The sequence below is a fragment of the Balaenoptera acutorostrata genome, chromosome 15 (genome assembly GCF_949987535.1).
Source record: "Balaenoptera acutorostrata chromosome 15, mBalAcu1.1, whole genome shotgun sequence".
NCBI classification, from domain to species: Eukaryota; Metazoa; Chordata; class Mammalia; order Artiodactyla; family Balaenopteridae; genus Balaenoptera; species Balaenoptera acutorostrata.
Window position 1 is genome coordinate 46,380,616 of NC_080078.1, and position 16,279 is coordinate 46,396,894.

Consider the following 16,279-nt stretch of genomic DNA (forward strand, 5'->3'; position numbering starts at 1 on the left):
AGCAGTGGAAGGAAGCTAGAGGCAGGGGTGGGCTGCACAGGCGCCCAGGGCGGGAAGTGATGAGGCCCGAATGGACAGTGGGATGTGGGAGGGGAAGAAGGAAAAGCTGGTGACATCCATTTTCTGGCTTAAATAATTGGTTTGGTGTCACATGCTCTCCAGCTGAAATACAGATATGGGAGGAGGGCCAGCTTGTCGAGAGGCAGGGAGGATACTGCCTTGAAAAACCGGGCCCCGGGCCGCGAACTTCCTCCTGGAAGTGACTGCACGTGAGCACAGGGTCAGCTGCCAGGTGCCCCGTGGGGAGCACGGGGGCCTCTGCAGCCTGTCACAGGCGCAGGGTGAACGCGGGTCCCCCGTAGACAAGTCCTCCTGCTCTTTCCGCATCCACTCAGCTGCTGGGTGAGGGCCCTTGTTTGGCCAGCCTGTGCTGGGGCTCAGTTCCCTTGGAGCGTGATTCAGTGCACAGGGAAGACTGTGGTAAAGCCTGGCGGAAAGCGGGGAGCCGGGAGCCTTGTCTTTGCCCGTGACGCTTGGACTCCTCTGGGTTGACTCTGAGTGAGGGCAGCTGTGCAGCTCCACCCAGGCCCCTGGCCGCAGTGCCCGGCTCCTCACCGTAGGGGGTCTGTATCCACCTACCCTGCGATGGGTCTCACAGGCTTCAGCAGGTGGCCCGGCCCTGGTGACAGAGTTTGGGGTCCCTTACCCCGTATTTACCTCTCTTAGGACCAGTTTGGGATCAGCGTTCTCCTGCTTTTAAAACTTTCTCCCTCTTAGGCGAACTGGCTTTTCGCCTTCTTAATGATTCCCTGACGCCAAGTATTGGCTTAATAAATGTTAGCTGCCCCCCAGCACCGCCCCCTCCCCTGCCCCAAACCTCCTCTCTTCTTTGTTCCTCTCTTATTAAACCCTCGTGAAGGGACTTCCTCAGTGGTGCAGCGGTTAAGAATCCGCCTGCCAGTGCAGGGGACATGGGTTCGAGCCCTGGTCCGGGAAGATCCTCCATGCCGTGGAGCAGCTAAGTCCGTGCGCCACAACTACTGAGACTGCGCCCTAGAGCCCTCAAGCCACAACTGCTGAGCCCACATGCCACAACTACTGAAGCCCGCGCGCCTAGAGCCTGTGCTCCGCAACAAGAGAAGTGACCACAATGAGAAGCTCGCGCACCGCAAAGAAGAGTAGCCCCCGCTCACTGCAACTAGAGAAAGCCCGCGTGCAGCAACGAAGACCCAACGCAGCCAAAAATAAACAAACAAATAAATATATTTATTTATTTAAAAAAAAACAACCCTCATGAACACGTCTTTGTTAAGAGGCCGGGACTCTTCTTTAGTGTCAGCTGCTCCTTTCCCTTAAGCACCAGCCAGCTTTCCAGTTACCTAATAGAAGTCACGGCCCACAGTATCCCTGGAGAAAATAATTTTTCTCCCCGAATTGGCTCCACCCAGGGACTCTGTCTGCCCAGCTCTTTCCCTCTTGCTGTGCCCACCCACACCTCGAGCAAGTTCACTCTGAGAATCTTGCTGCCCATCATCGTGGGGGAATGAGCCAGAGGGATTTTCCTCTCTAAGTGGCCGACATGGTCCGTCCGTGAGGAGCCCCTGTTGCCCTGGAGTCATCAGGGCCCTCGCGATCCTGCACGTGATTCCTGGTTTCCTCTACGAGGCGACGCAGGGGGGACTCGCGGACCTGCCCCTGGAACCTGTCTGGCCTTGAGCCGAAGGGTGGGGCTCACCGTACCCCCTTAGCCCTTCGTGGTGACCCCTTCATCCTGCAGGAGCCCTTTCTCTTCCCAGCAAGTGGCCCGGCCCTCAGTGCCTCTGGGATGCCCTCCAGGCCCTGACATAAGCACCCATTTGTCTCCCACCATTATCTTCTGCCACTTTCCACCTTGAACTTCAGGCTTCGGTTTAAGTGGACAGAACGTCTTTCACACCTCTCTCCAGGCCAAGTCCTATAAGACTGTCCACAGAACCCTCCCACTCTTCTTCCCGTGGGCAGTCCTCTTTATCTTTCAAGGTGAGTGTAGGAACTGTCTCCTCAGAAGCACTCTGTGCATGTTCAGTTTGAGCGAAGTGCTTCCTCTTCGTCCTCTGGCAGGTGTTTGGTGCACATGTTTATCATCATAGCTTTTTCCCGATTCCTTTAGTCGATGCTGGTGCCTGCTTCCCCACTAGGCTTCCTGAGGGCGGGGCCGTGCCCTGCTCCTCTTTGAACCTCCAGCATCTCACACGCAGTGGGCACTTCACAGACGTTCACCAAGATGTAGGTTTGCAGCCGAAATGCTCTCAGCGCGGGAGATGTGTCAGCTCCTCGGTGTCCAGGTGCCTCATGCTTCAGGTGGGTCCTTACGCGCTGTTTAGCATCTCCAGACTAGCTGGGCCTTATCTTTGTGAGGCTCTCACGCACACAGATGTACTTCATGCACGTTTTGTGGCTTTCTTGACTGTTGCACATTCACATCTCTTGGTTTCCTTGGTATCCTATAGACCTGAGTATGTTTTTTTGCAGCAGATTAAAAATCTATGCTACTTAGTACTCAGTTCCTCTTAGAGCAAAGCTCTCTGAAAGAATTACATCAGGTTTGCAAATTACTGTATCCAGTAAGATCCAACTTATCTTCAAAGCAGTCGGTCTCAACAGGCAACCTAGTAATTCTCCAAAGAGAATTTTTCTCCGAAAAAACCCATGCTCTGAATCATAGTAAGATTTGGACTTTTTAAAAGTGAAGTCTTTGCTACCCAGGAACATTTTATCAGCCCCACTGGGCACGTCATGTTGGATGTATCGTTTCTAAGGTAGTTTAGGAACTCACTGCTGGCCCGCATCGTAGGCTTTCTGGAAACCAGGATTTGTAGGCACACATGCGTGGCACTTAGTGCCAGAGAATTTTTGGAGGAGGCAGAGCAGCCTGGTGACTTCCTTTGGGAGTCAGCTCCGCTTTGGAGAAGCGCCCAGCCAGGGTCTTTGCCAGGAAACAGTTTCGCTGCAGGGGAAACATTCCTCCTCATGGCCCAGTGTCTTTAAGAAGAAACCAAGCCCACTCCTCAGGCATCCTCTGTCTTGCTCTGAGGCTGCAAACAGGCGGCTAACTTGGCAGAAAGCTGGAGCTTTCACAGCTTTTTGAAAGTGCTCTGAGCAAAATTATATACATTCCAAGTTCATTTCAGTCTTAAAAATAAAGGGAGAAAATTTCATTTGTGCGTTATCCTCCTTTAAGCACTAACCAGTGGCGAGCTTGTTTAAATGGATATACTGCATTTGAAGAAATTCTGAAGAGGAGAAATGCCTGGGTTTCAAATGCGGTTGGGCCAAAAATATCTGAAGTCAAAAATCAAACCCCTCTTTGGCGAGCCGTCCAAGGAGCTTTATGGAATGTAGTGCTGATGGGGTTGATGGGCGTCAGGGCCAACTCAGGGCTCAGTGCAAGGCCCCTGACTCTGAGGACTGTCTGAAGTCATCGACAATCAGGGGATAAGGACAGATGAGTGATGGTTATTTTTAACCTAACTTTTAATTTTCATGTGTTAATCATTATGGAAAATTCAGAAATCACAAACAAGCAAAAAAGAAGAAACTACGGCAGTGAACATGTTGCTGTATATTCTAGTCTATACCTCTGTCCCACCATCTAGCCATCTCTGTCTCTCTCTCTGTGTGTGCGCATGTATATGTACATACATTTACATACATACATTTATACTTATATACATTTATATGTGTTCTTTTACCAGGATGGGTTCACACTGGGCTTGTAACAGTTTTATGCACTTATATATCTTTCCCATTCATATGTATTAACCTACATCATTTTAACATCCATGTGAGATTCCATTGTATGGATATTGCCATACCTTACTTATCTTCTGTTGGTAGGCGTTTTGTTGTCTAGCTTTGAACTATGGCAGGCAGTTGGGGTGAACACATTTGTAGCTAAATCTTTGTGCTTATCCGTGAGTATTACTTCCTCAGGTGAGAAAAAGTAGAATGGGATTACCAGGCCAGAGGGTGTACATATTGATAGTGTTAAGGCTCTTGATAGATGTTCACAAACTGTTCTATAGGATGGTTGTACGTATCGCCACTATTTATCTCCCACCAATACCACGCGAGAGTTTCCCTTTCCTTGCAAACTGGAAAGGGATCCTCTTGGCTCATAGACTGTGTTGATACGAACACACCCTCCTGGATGCAGCTCTGAGCTGTATTTGCAGCAGCTGGAGTCTAGGCAATCCTGCTAACAGTGGCTCTCTCTGGAAGCCTGTCCTGGGCATCCTCATCATCACCCGGGGTTCATCAGGCACCTCATTTGTCCCGTGCAGAGCTCCGTGCCGTGTGTGGTTCGCTCCAGCCTTCCGGCTCCTTCAGGTTTAGAGTAGGGATGGGGTTTCGGAATGTGAAGCCGGAAGGAACTATATTCCGCGTGAGGAGTTCCGGGATTGCGATGCAGAAAGCCGAAAGCACCAAGATACAGTACTGGTGAGGACTTCTTACCAGCTGACAACAGTTGTAGGAAAAGAAAGTAGTTTCATTTTCCTTCCTCCCTCCAACCCCTTCCCTATTTCTTCCTTAGGCTCTCCCTTCCTATTTCTTCCCTCCTTCCCTCCCTCTCTCCCTTCCTTCAACTGGAAGGATAAATACATCACACCGGGGAGAGAGTAAGAGAACATCAGTAACCAGGTGCGTCCTTTGCTGTACTGAGCTTAGCTTCCCTCTAGATTTCTGTCAGCTTCCAGGAAACAGGCACAGGATCTAATCTGTTCACTCGGTTCCCAGCATAGCACCTGGAACTTAATAGCCATGTAATACATGTGAACTAAGTGAATTCAGTTCTTCCCCTTAATTCATACCAATGTAAAAAGGGCTTCAGAAACAGAGCCTGGTCGTAGCTGGAGATAACTCTTGGTAAGACCCGCACCGTCAGGTGAGGTCATGTCCTCACTACGGGTCCTGGGAGGAAAGATTGCGTTGCCCATGCATACAGTGCCCTGCTAGCCCCACTTTTCTCTCTTCTCTCTCACTTTCTGGGACTTAACACATTGTTTTATCCTTTTTTTTTCTTGCTGACCTTGAGCGTGCAAGTTTTATACATATAGTGGTTGGCAATATTTATGGTGCTGGTGATTTGGCTGTGTTTTAGCTGATGGTTATTTACTGTGTTTGTCTCTGCTGGTTTGTTTTATTGGGCCTTTCCATCTTTCAAAAGTTTGCTTTGCTGCAAGGCTGACTTCCTCTCCAGTCTTTGGTTTCAGTGGTGTCGCTTTTTCATGGACCATTTACTCACTTGGCAGTTGCTGTAGAGCCTTAAATAGCTTGTGAAGTTGCACAGTTTTGGGGAACTTGCAGTGAACGCAGCTGAAAAAAGTGAGCTTCTTCCTCCGTTAACAGAGAGCAACGTCAATTTCAGGCAGGCCCCAGGGGTGTGGCGGGCCGGGTTCCAGACCACCGTGATAGAGCAGATACACAATAGAGAGAGTCATGGAAAGTGGTTTCCCAGTGCATTTAAAAATTGTTTATACTGTAGTATTACATTATACTGTATGTTAAGTGTGCAGTAAGATTATGTCTAAAAAAATGTACATACCTTAATATAAAAACACTTTATTACTAAAAAATGCTAACCATCATCTGAGCCTTCAGAGAGTCACAATGTTTTTGCAATAGTAACATCAAAGATAACTGATCACAGATCACTGTAGCAAATATGATAAGAATGAGAAGTTTTCAGGATAGTGAGAATTACTAAAATGTGACACAGACAGAATGGCCATCATCAAAAAATCTACAAACAATAAATCCTGGAGAGGGTGTGGAGAAAAGGGAACCCTCTTGCACTGTTGGTGGGAATGTAAATTGATACAGCCACTATGGAGAACAGTATGGAGATTCCTTAAAAAACTAAAAATAGAACTACCATACGACCCAGCAATCCCACTACTGGGCATATACCCTGAGAAAACCATAATTCAAAAAGAGTCATGTACCAAAATGTTCATTGCAGCTCTATTTACAATAGCCAGGACATGGAAGCAACCTAAGTGTCCATCGACAGATGAATGGATAAAGAAGATGTGGCACATGTATACAATGGAATATTATTCAGCCAAAAAAAGAAATGAAATTGAGTTATTTGTGGTGAGGTGGATGGACCTAGAGTCTGTCATACAGAGTGAAGTAAGTCAGAAAGAGAAAAACAAGTACCGTGTGCTAACACATATACATGGAATCTAAAAAAAAAAGAAAAATGGTTCCGATAACCTAAGGGCAGGACAGGAATAAAGATGCAGAAGTAGAGAACGGACTTGAGGACACGGGGAGGGGGAAGAGTAAGCTGGGACGAAGTGAGAGAGTGGCATGGACATATATACACTACCAAATGTAAAGTAGATAGCTAGTGGGAAGCAGCTGCATAGCACAGGGAGATCAGCTCGGTGCTTTGTGACCACCTAGAGGGGTGGGGTAGGGAGGGTGGGAGGGAGACTGAAGAGGGAGGAGATACGGGGATATATGTGTATGTATAGCTGATTCACTTTGTTATAAAGCAGAAACTAGCACTACGTTGTAAAGCAATTATACTCCAATAAAGACGTTAAAAAAATTAAATAAAATGTGACACAGAGACGTGAAGTGAGCAAATGCTGCTGGGAAAATGGCACTGGTTGACTTGCTCGATGGAGGGTTGCCACACACCTTCAATTTGTTAAAAAAAAAAGCAATATCTGCGAAGTGCAGTAAAGTGAAGTCTGTCTGTACTGACTTAGCTTTTTCTTTCTTGTCCTTGAATATAACTCCACTGTGAGCCACTTTAAATGATGAGCTTCTTTGTTTCCTGTTTCCAAAGTAGCAGAATGGGGGCTTCCCTGGTGGCACAGTGGTTAAGAATCCACCTGCCAATGCAGGGGACAGAGGTTTGAGCTCTGGTCTGGGAAGATCCCACATGCCGCGGAGCAACTAAGCCCGTGCGCCACAACTACTGCTGCGCTCTACAGCCCGTGAGCCACAACTACTGAGACCGTGTGTCACAACTACTGAAGCCCATGCAACTAGACCCCATGCTCCGCAGCAAGAGAAGCCACTGCAGTCAGTGAGAAGCCCACGCACCACAATGAAGAGTAGCCCCCGCTCACCACAACTAGAGACAGTCCGCGCACAGCAATGAAGACCAAACGCACCCAAAAATAAATAAATAAATTAATTAATTAAAAAATAAAAAAAGGAGCGGAACAATGAGTTGTAGGATTCCAAGTGCAGTCTGTCTTCATTCTGTTCCTTCAGGTTTGCGTTGTCTGCTCAGGGGCAGCATTTCTGCTTCCCTCATTGTATAATTGCATGATCTAAAGCTGAATTGTATGGGCCAGCTGAGGAAGTGAGCCTTTGCCCAGTGCAGTGATGGATAGCAGTTATGGGCAAGGGTGGAAGGTAGCAGATTCCTCTTCGTCCTACATGACAGCATGATTTTCCTCTGAAGTAACATCTTGTATTAACTTGATTACCTGCCGTGAGCTCTCTGTAATTTGTCGACTCATTTGATTAGAGCTTGTTGCTGATTCAGGCAAAGGTTCCTGATGTACATACATATCTGTTCCTGCTTCCAGGCCTTTGCTGGAAACGTGCTGATTCCTCCTCCTGGACCGCTCGTCCGCGTGTCCGCCCGCTCTTCACGTGGCTAAATCCCACATCCTCTCTAAGATGTCAGTTTCAGTGTCATTTCCTCGGGGAGGCCCTACCAACCCCAGCCCAGATTTCATCTCCTTGGCTCTTTATATATAGCATCCTGTCTCTGTGGTAGCACTTTAAATAGTTGCTGAAATTGTGGGTTTTGGTGCAACTATTTGCCCACTCTTGGTCTGGGTATTTAATGGAATATTTTTAGTATATTTAGTGAAAAGGTTTGATTTTCTTAATAATGTACCCCTGCTACTAAGTAGGTGTTTGGGAAGCAACTGTTGATTGAATGTGTGTGTGTGTGTGTGTGTGTGAATTGTTGTGCCGTAATGAGGACCCTCCACCCCCTTCTTTTATCCCAGACCGTAATCCTAACCTCGAACAGCTGTGTCCCACATCAGTGACCTCAGATATTTAGTCACCATCAGCAACCCCCAAATTTTATGATCTAACTGAGGTTAATCATCGTCATTGCTGGAGATGAATGGAAATCAACTAGAGATTTGTAGACGCAAAAAGGAAGTAAAACAGTTGCTATAATCACAGTAGATTGAGAAAAATGTTTGAAACAGGTAGTTTGTCTCATTATAAATTGAAATGCTTATTACAAAAAAGTAAAACATTCAGAAATGAATAAAGTAATCACAAGCATTCACAATCCTTCCACCAAGAAATAATGATTGGTTTATATTTGTAATATTTACTTATATTTTATACTATATATGTTTAATTGTACATCAGGTACTATAATCATGCATTCTAAAAAGTATTTTAAAAAAACAACATTGAGCTCTCACTCTATATACAGCTCTGTGTTCTGCTTTTTCTTTTACTGTTTTCCTGGGAACTTGTCCCCAGGCCATCCAACACGCTTCTTCATCCCATGTTTATATCATCATGTGACTCTTGCTTCATCATTGAGGACTCTTGGAACTGTTTCTTCTTTTTGCCCACATAAATTGATTACATTGCAATTAATCAGCTTATATAAATCTTTCCCACTTTATTATTTGTCAGCTAAATCCACACGCCCCAGAATTCTTTATTTGACGATATCTGCTGCTTACATTAAAACAACAAGGGGAGGGACGGAGAGAGACGTCAGAGAGAAATCAGGAAGGGAGGCCTGAGACCTAGAAGAGGCGATGGCAGGGGAGGGCTGGGGGAGGGCGGCCAGCCCCGTGGAGGTACACAGGTGCTGCCGAGACCTCCCTCAGCCCCGTGATGTGAGGCTCATGTTTCAAGCCCTGCCTGGTTGAGCGTGTGAGTGTCGTGTCCCTCAGCACGCGGTATCAAAGGAGTACAGGTGTGCAAAGCAGACCTGCAGAGCTCTTCACTTCAGGAATGTCTTGCCAGGGCAGAGGAGCTGTGGTGCATTTTGAGTCTTTTTCACGTCTTCAAACCCCCCTTCTCTGCCCACAAATATGCACAGCTTCTCTTTTCCTAAACGAACCTCCTCTTCGGCTACCCCGTGTAGATCCCATCAAACCGCTTCATCAGGATCATCTGCCATGTACATTTCCAGCCATGTGAGATTGCTCCCATAAGGCATGGTGCATCTGTATTCTGAAATGGCATGATATTAAACTGTGTTGTGGAATGATAGTTAATGATTTGGGGATTTGTCCAAGGTGTGTATTAAGAGGAAAAGGCTACACAATAAACTCTGTGGTTGGCTTTCATCCGTGTGCGTGTGTGTTTGGCTGTGAGGCCGAAGGCTGTTTACCAAGGTGCCGCGATTGTGGTGAGGGACTTGACTGTATTTTACTCCCCTCTATTTTCTACCATTGCTGCAGTTAATTACTTTCATCTTGAGAAGGCTGGAAGCACCGCCGGTTGTTATTTCCTAGGGCACAGAGAACTCTGCCCTGGCTGACGTCATCGCCTCCTCGCCCAGGTGTTCCGTGACTCTGTGTAATTGGGGTCTGGCTGTCAGCCTCATGTCGCTGACTTCAAAGCTCTACCCGGAGCGGTCATTAGTTGAACACCTACTACGTGCCTTGCAGAAGGCCCTCAGGATACACGGCTCAGCTGGGTCTCTGTCCTCCAGGAGCCCTGGTGGACAGGGCTCTGCCTGTCCTCTGTGACCTGTAGGGCCCCGGGTGGTCTGGGCCACGGCCCCTTCTTGGGCCACAATTGCTCTCATCCCATCACTGTCCCCTGGTTGCACCTGCTCTCGCCATTCCAGTCTTGCTGTGCTTCCCGCGTGCCACACGTTGTCCCCGGTCATTGGCCTGGCTTCCCCTGCGTGTTAGTCATGCCCTCGATCAGCTCTCTCTCCACCCTCCCTCCTGGCTTCAGGCTATTTCACAGCACGTATCACGAGACATTTTCACTGTTGGTTAGCTGTCCTTCTCCCCCCCACCCCCACTAGAATGGAAGGTGTATGACGGCAGGGGCTTGGTGCCTTTCGCTGAGTCTCAGGGCCTGGGACAGCGCCGGGCACGTGAATGGCTTGTTGATCGAATGAACTGATGCTGCGTGAGCCACTAGCTCCTGTTCCCCGTGCTCAGTGCCTTGCTTGTTTCTTTCGTCTTCCTTCTTCTATGTTTGTTGCACTCGATTTTCCCACTCCCCACACTATGGCCACTGTTCTGTCCGTCTGTCAAGCAAGGCCCAGCTCAGACAGACAGCGAGGCCTCCTCCCATGCATGCAGCTATACATGCTCTCCCTCCACCCCGGCAAGGAAAAACTGGAACTTTCTCCTTGGGCACCTCACGTTCTGTGTGATCCATATGCATCCATATTTCACTTACAATTCACCCTTAAGACCTGAAGAAGTTTATCCATTCTGTATGTCTGACACACTGCCTTGCACATAGTAGGTGCTTGTTAAAGGTTTGTTGGACGTGTGGCAGGCATGGCTGAATGAAGTGGCAGGAACATTCCCTGTGGCACACTGTTCTGGTCTGTCCACAGGGGAGAGGTCCATCTGGGAACGGTGAATCATATTCAACTCTGGGAGGCTGTTTCTGGGGTACACGTTGCCGTGGTTTGGTTAAGGAGGTGAGATGGAATTCCAGAGTTGAAGTAGGAATGGAGGAGGAGTAGGAAGAGGTAAACTTTGCTCTTGACTTCTCTAAAGAGGAGGTCACCTTGGGCCTCTCCCTGATCCGCCCCCGCCCGCCCAACCAGGCCTCAGTCTACTGGCCTGTAAAGTAGTGGGAGGGCAGGAGCAGGGTGTCTGGGTGGGGTACGGGGGTGTGTGCCGAGTTGATTGCATGATCTCTCGAGTGCCGTGTACTTCTAACTACCTTTGGTCTTATGTTCGATCAGGTAAGTCTCCTGGGTTTTACCGGTGGTCCTGGCTGGCTTTATTGGAGAAGGTTATACCACTGTTGTGAGAAATAGGCTGAGGAGAAACTCACTTAAAATGCTGTGGTATCAAATTTTACTATTTTTTTTTTAAAGCAATCTTTGTTTCTTTGAGCACTTTTCATTTGCAATGCGAAAGGCTTAAGACTGGCTTCTGGGAAGTCTTTACCAGTACTTTCTAGACTAGGGATTTGAAAGTTAATCAGAAAACCACTCCCAGAGTACTAGGGATATTTTTTTTTTTTTTTTTTTTTTGGCTTTTATTTATTTATTTATTTATGACTGTGTTGAGTCTTCGTTTCTGTGCGAGGGCTTTCTCTAGTTGCGGCAAGTGGGGACCACTCTTCATCGCGGTGCGGGGACCGCTCTTCATCGCGGTGCGCGGGCCTTTCACTATCGCGGCCCCTCCCGTTGCGGGGCACAGGCTCCAGACGCGCAGGCTCAGTAATTGTGGCTCACGGGCCGAGTTGCTCCGCGGCATGTGGGATCTTCCCAGACCAGGGCTCGAACCCGTGTCCCCTGCATTGGCAGGCAGATTCTCAACCACTGCGCCACCAGGGAAGCCCTAGGGATATTTTTGTTATAAACTCTTTTACCTAAAAGAGGTTTAATTTCACACCTTCCTAGATCAAATTGCATGGTGCGACCCTCATCTTGATATAAGCACCTTGAATTACGGTTGTATGAAGTCACTCTACTGTAGGATAAGTTGATTTGAGGGGGAAAAAGGGGAGACTGGGAGTGGGTAGTGTGGCAGTTTCAACTGTCTCTACGAAGCAGCTATTCTTAGCTTTCTAATGCGAGTTTGCATGAACCCTGATGCACGCAGGAATGACTGCAGGGCCTGTCCAGGCAGAGTCCGAGTCTGGATGAATGGCCGGGTTCTTCTTTCATGAGTTTCCCTTTGCCTACCTTGGGGTAGCGTCTGGTTTCTGCTCAGCCTTTAAAGAATATCTAGAATGTCGAGGTTCTCAAGGTCAGGGAGATGATTGGTTAGGACCTGCACAAACTCTAGCACCCAAATCCAAACTTTCTCTTTAGTCTCCAAGATCCCCCCGGTCTCCTTGGGATTTGCTCTCTGTAAGGTGATTTGAGACTGGCTGGAAGGGAGTTCCCGAGGGTGGTAAGGTGGTAAGAAGCTCGGCCATTCTGGGCTCAACCATTACAGGACCCACTGCGGTCAAACCCTAATCCCTCGTGAAGGATGCGGGAGAGGGGAACCCTCTACACTGAGTTCTGGTCTTTTCCAGATCCTTTCCATCTGTCCCTTACCAGACTCTGGACTGAATCCAAACATCCCAGGCAACAGGCCGGGGATTCTTTCAAAAATGACACATACGTGATCAGAACCAGCTGTACAGTTTGCAGGGCTCAGTGCATAATGAAAATGTGGGGCCTCTTGTTCAAATATGAAGAAGTTCAGGGTGACCACAGTGGAGTATCACGTGAGTGCAGGGCCCTGTGCACCTTCACGGGCTGCCCGCCCACGAGGTCATCTCCGGATTTGATGATAACCTGAAAGCCATGTAGGAAAAATCCAGGCCTCCCCATTGACCAAGAACTTTTCCCTTAGCTGCTCACATACTTGCTGAAACTTCCCTTAGCTGCTCGCGTACTTGCTGAAACTTCCCTTAGCCGCTCTCGTACTTGCTGCAAATGCCCGTGTGGGAGCTGCCTCCGCTTTGGCTCACCCCCCGTCGGCTGGGAGCTCCCCCCCCCCCCCCCCCGACTGTAGATCAGCAACCATGCCCCAGCCACCTCCCCCACAGCTGCCACTCAAGAGTGGGCTGGACTCCAGTAGCCACTTTCCTCCTTTTAGAAAGTGAAATGAGAAGTTCCAAACTCATCACCATTTGGATGACACAGGGACTCGAAATGTATGCTTTCAGTTCATTAAAATTTCTTTCTCTTCCTTTTTCTTGATAATCACAGTCTCACTTTCAATGTAATGGTGTGCACGGAGAAATTCCCACCCCCTTGCTTTTTCGTTGCCAGTGATAACAGGAATATAGATGGCAAGATGTGCAGTTACGCTGAAAAATGGTAGATGTCTTTTAATGCAAAAAAAAAAAAAAAGACACCATTTCTCATAAAAATAGGTTGTATGCTGTGCTTTTTTGTTGGCCCTAACACAGTGTGTGTTACTTCCAGCTGTCATTTAAAAATGCTAAAAGCGGCTGTAAAAATTATATCCTTTTGTGGTTTTCCTTTTCATTATAACATTTAGGAAATTAGCATTTGGGGCCAAGATGATTCCAGTAAAGTAAGATAGTGAATTACACTTATTTAAAATGAAGCCACATTAAAATACAATAACAGTTGATGTTCTTTCCTTGATATTAACACACATTTATATTTTACAGTCTATTGAGGTTTGTTATTTGAAATATTATCATTGATTATGGAAGGAGGTGCATTTTAAAGTATGTTCAGTAAATATGTAATATTTAATAGAAACTAAACAGTACCAGCAACAGCTGATATCACCTCATATTTAAAATATAGTCCCTGACTTTGTAATTATGACTCTCTCTTCAGACTATTTGGGACTGAGTGTCTTTATGTTGTTTTTTCTTTTTTTTTTTAAACTCTTAATTTTGAGGAAATGGGAATCATTATTTATCAAGGGGGTCCTCTCTCTCTGTCTTTAGCTGCTCATCTTCAGCCTCATTTAAGGGCCCATCCTTCTCTGCCAGTCACTGCAGTGTGTGTGGTCTTCCAGACTCTGCACTAAGCTCCTTTATTCACATTGCATACCTATGGCCTGGGTAATTCCTATCTAGATGCTGGTGAATTCCAAGTCTGTATCTGCATCCTTGATGACGGCCCAAGTGCTAGATCTTCGTTTGTATCCCCTGCCTGCTGGACTTCTCAATTTGGTTGACCCTGGAATCATTAGATTCAACATGTGTAAAATCGAGCTTACTTTCTTTCTTTTTTTTTTTTTAATAAATTTTTAAATTAATTAATTAATTAATTTAATTTTTGGCTGTGTTGGGTCTTCGTTTCTGTGCGAGGGCTTTCTCTAGTTGCGGCAAGCGGGGGCCACTCTTCATCGTGCTGCGCAGGCCTCTCACTATCGCGGCCTCTCTTGTTGGGAGCACAGGCTCCAAACGCGCAGGCTCAGTAGTTGTGGCTCACGGGCCTAGTTGCTCCGCGGCATGTGGGATCTTCCCAGACCAGGGCTCGAACCCGTGTCCCCTGCACTGGCAGGCAGATTCTCAATCACTGTGCCACCCGGGAAGCCCATGAGCTTACTTTCTTGAAGGCAGAATAGAGATAAACTGTGGGCTCTGGAGTCGATTGATTCTGCCATTTACTGGAGGCGTGGCCATTGCTCGTGTGTGAAATGCGGGAAAGATGGCGCCTACCTCACAGGACCATTGTGAGGGTCAAATGCGAGTCCTCAGACCCAGGTGTAGAATGACTCTTTCGTGGATGTTGATACAGATGTTTCGTGGATGTTGATACAGATATTTTGTATGTACGGTCTTGTTTGATGAGACGGATGTTTGTCTTCTTTGAGGCAGGGCTTGTTATTTTCTTCAGAGTCTGTAAAAATTAAGCATCCAAGATTAAGTAACTCATGCTTAGCCTCACAACCACTAGCATTTGTGTTCGGACCAGTTGACCTTTTAGCACAGCCTCTTGGCCGTGAAGCTCGACTTCCCCACCCACTGTGTGACCTGGCCAGAAACCTGAGGGTCATCTTTGACTCTTTCTTTCCCATCACAACCTCCAACAAAATCCAGCCCATTAGCGGGTTCTCTCAACTGAACCCCTGCGTATCAGAAGATACTGGCATTTCCTTATCCCAGTGATCCTGGGTCCTGCCTCCATCATCTCTTGTTTCCGTGACGACACAGGCCTCCTGATGTGTTTCGTGGCTTCTCCTCTCATCTGTTCTCTGTGGGCTCTCTAACAACCCTGTTCCAAGACACTTTTCTGTCACCGTCTTTGGGGTCAAGTGCAGAGTCCTCAGTATAACTTCCAAGGCCCTGCACCGTGTGGCTTCTCTTGTCCCGTTGAGCTTCACATCTTGCCCCTCCCCTCACAGGAAGCCAAGACCTGGCTTTATTGAGCTTCTGCATCATGCACGAGGAAGAACGGCACAGCCTAGGTGGAAGTTCCCTTGGGAGGCTTGCCTTGATTCTAGGTCCTACCAAATTCTGAGACCAGCACCCGCTCGGTGTGTTATAACACCGTGTCCTTCCTCATCCTGGCTCGTGACACACTGGGTGTGCCCCTCATGTTTATTCCACTGTCACTTACAGACTGGGAGCCCCATGGGGGCAGAGACATATCTCCCTTCCGGACTTCTGTATCCCCTGTGCCTTGCACAGCGCCTGGCACTGTGCTCAGTAAAATACGTAGGTGCTCAGAGTGTCACACTGGAGATGAAGATATTAAAACTCACATTTCATGACTTTTTGAGACCACACAACTCATTAGCAACAATTGCAGTGGTTAGCAGCACAGATTTAGTACCAAACTGATTCAAGCCCTTCCTCTGCTACTTACCTCATCTAAGCCTCAGTTTCCTGTTTTATAAAATGGGGGTGAGACCTGCTAGGGTTAGGAGAACAAAGTGAGGGTATTGCATGCTCAGTGCCCGGCCAAGCACCTGCACGTTGTAAACTGTCCGGTGATAAATTTTCATTCGAACCTCTCAGAGCAGCATTTGCCTTATGACTGTGCCCTTGTGACACTGTCAGAGCAGAGCGACATTGTCTGCTGATGGTCACATTGAGCTGATGCTCACAGAAAGTGTAAATCAAGAATAAAGACAGTTCTATTAGGAAAATCCTCAGGTTTTGAAAGTGTTTTATCCGGTAAAGTGTTTTATTTTATTTTTTTTTGACTGTAATTATCTCTAGAAAGACTAAACTGTACCGAAGTCTAAAAATACATTCTAGGAAGCATTCCCAAAGTTCTGTTTATCGTTATATAAAAGAGAATGATCATATATGAACTTAAATGAAACCCTGTATCTGCTTAGTGTAATGGCATATGGATTGGGCTCCAGAACTGGCAAATAGCTTTCGTATACTATACTTATGTGATTGATTTCTCATGGATGGCAGTGCCTGTAATCCACAGATCATTTTCATTTGATAGAAAGGTAAATATAACCCTAAATGATAAGTTTCAATGAAGGGTTTAATATTCTTATTATATATCACAAACTGGAGCATTGCTCATAAAATGAATGAATTGAGGATGTTTTGGAAGCAGGCTATCGTGGCTTCAAGTCCTGGTTCCACCACATCTTACCATCGTGACCTTGGACAAGTTCTT

The 16,279-nt window shown here is 47.1% G+C and overlaps 1 protein-coding gene across 3 annotated transcripts in view; it reads left to right on the forward strand.

Annotated features, from left to right (window-relative positions):
• The window catches only part of KIF16B (kinesin family member 16B), a 254,851-nt gene that overhangs the window by 127,460 nt on the left and 111,112 nt on the right, over window positions 1-16,279 (forward strand). The window lies entirely within an intron of this gene.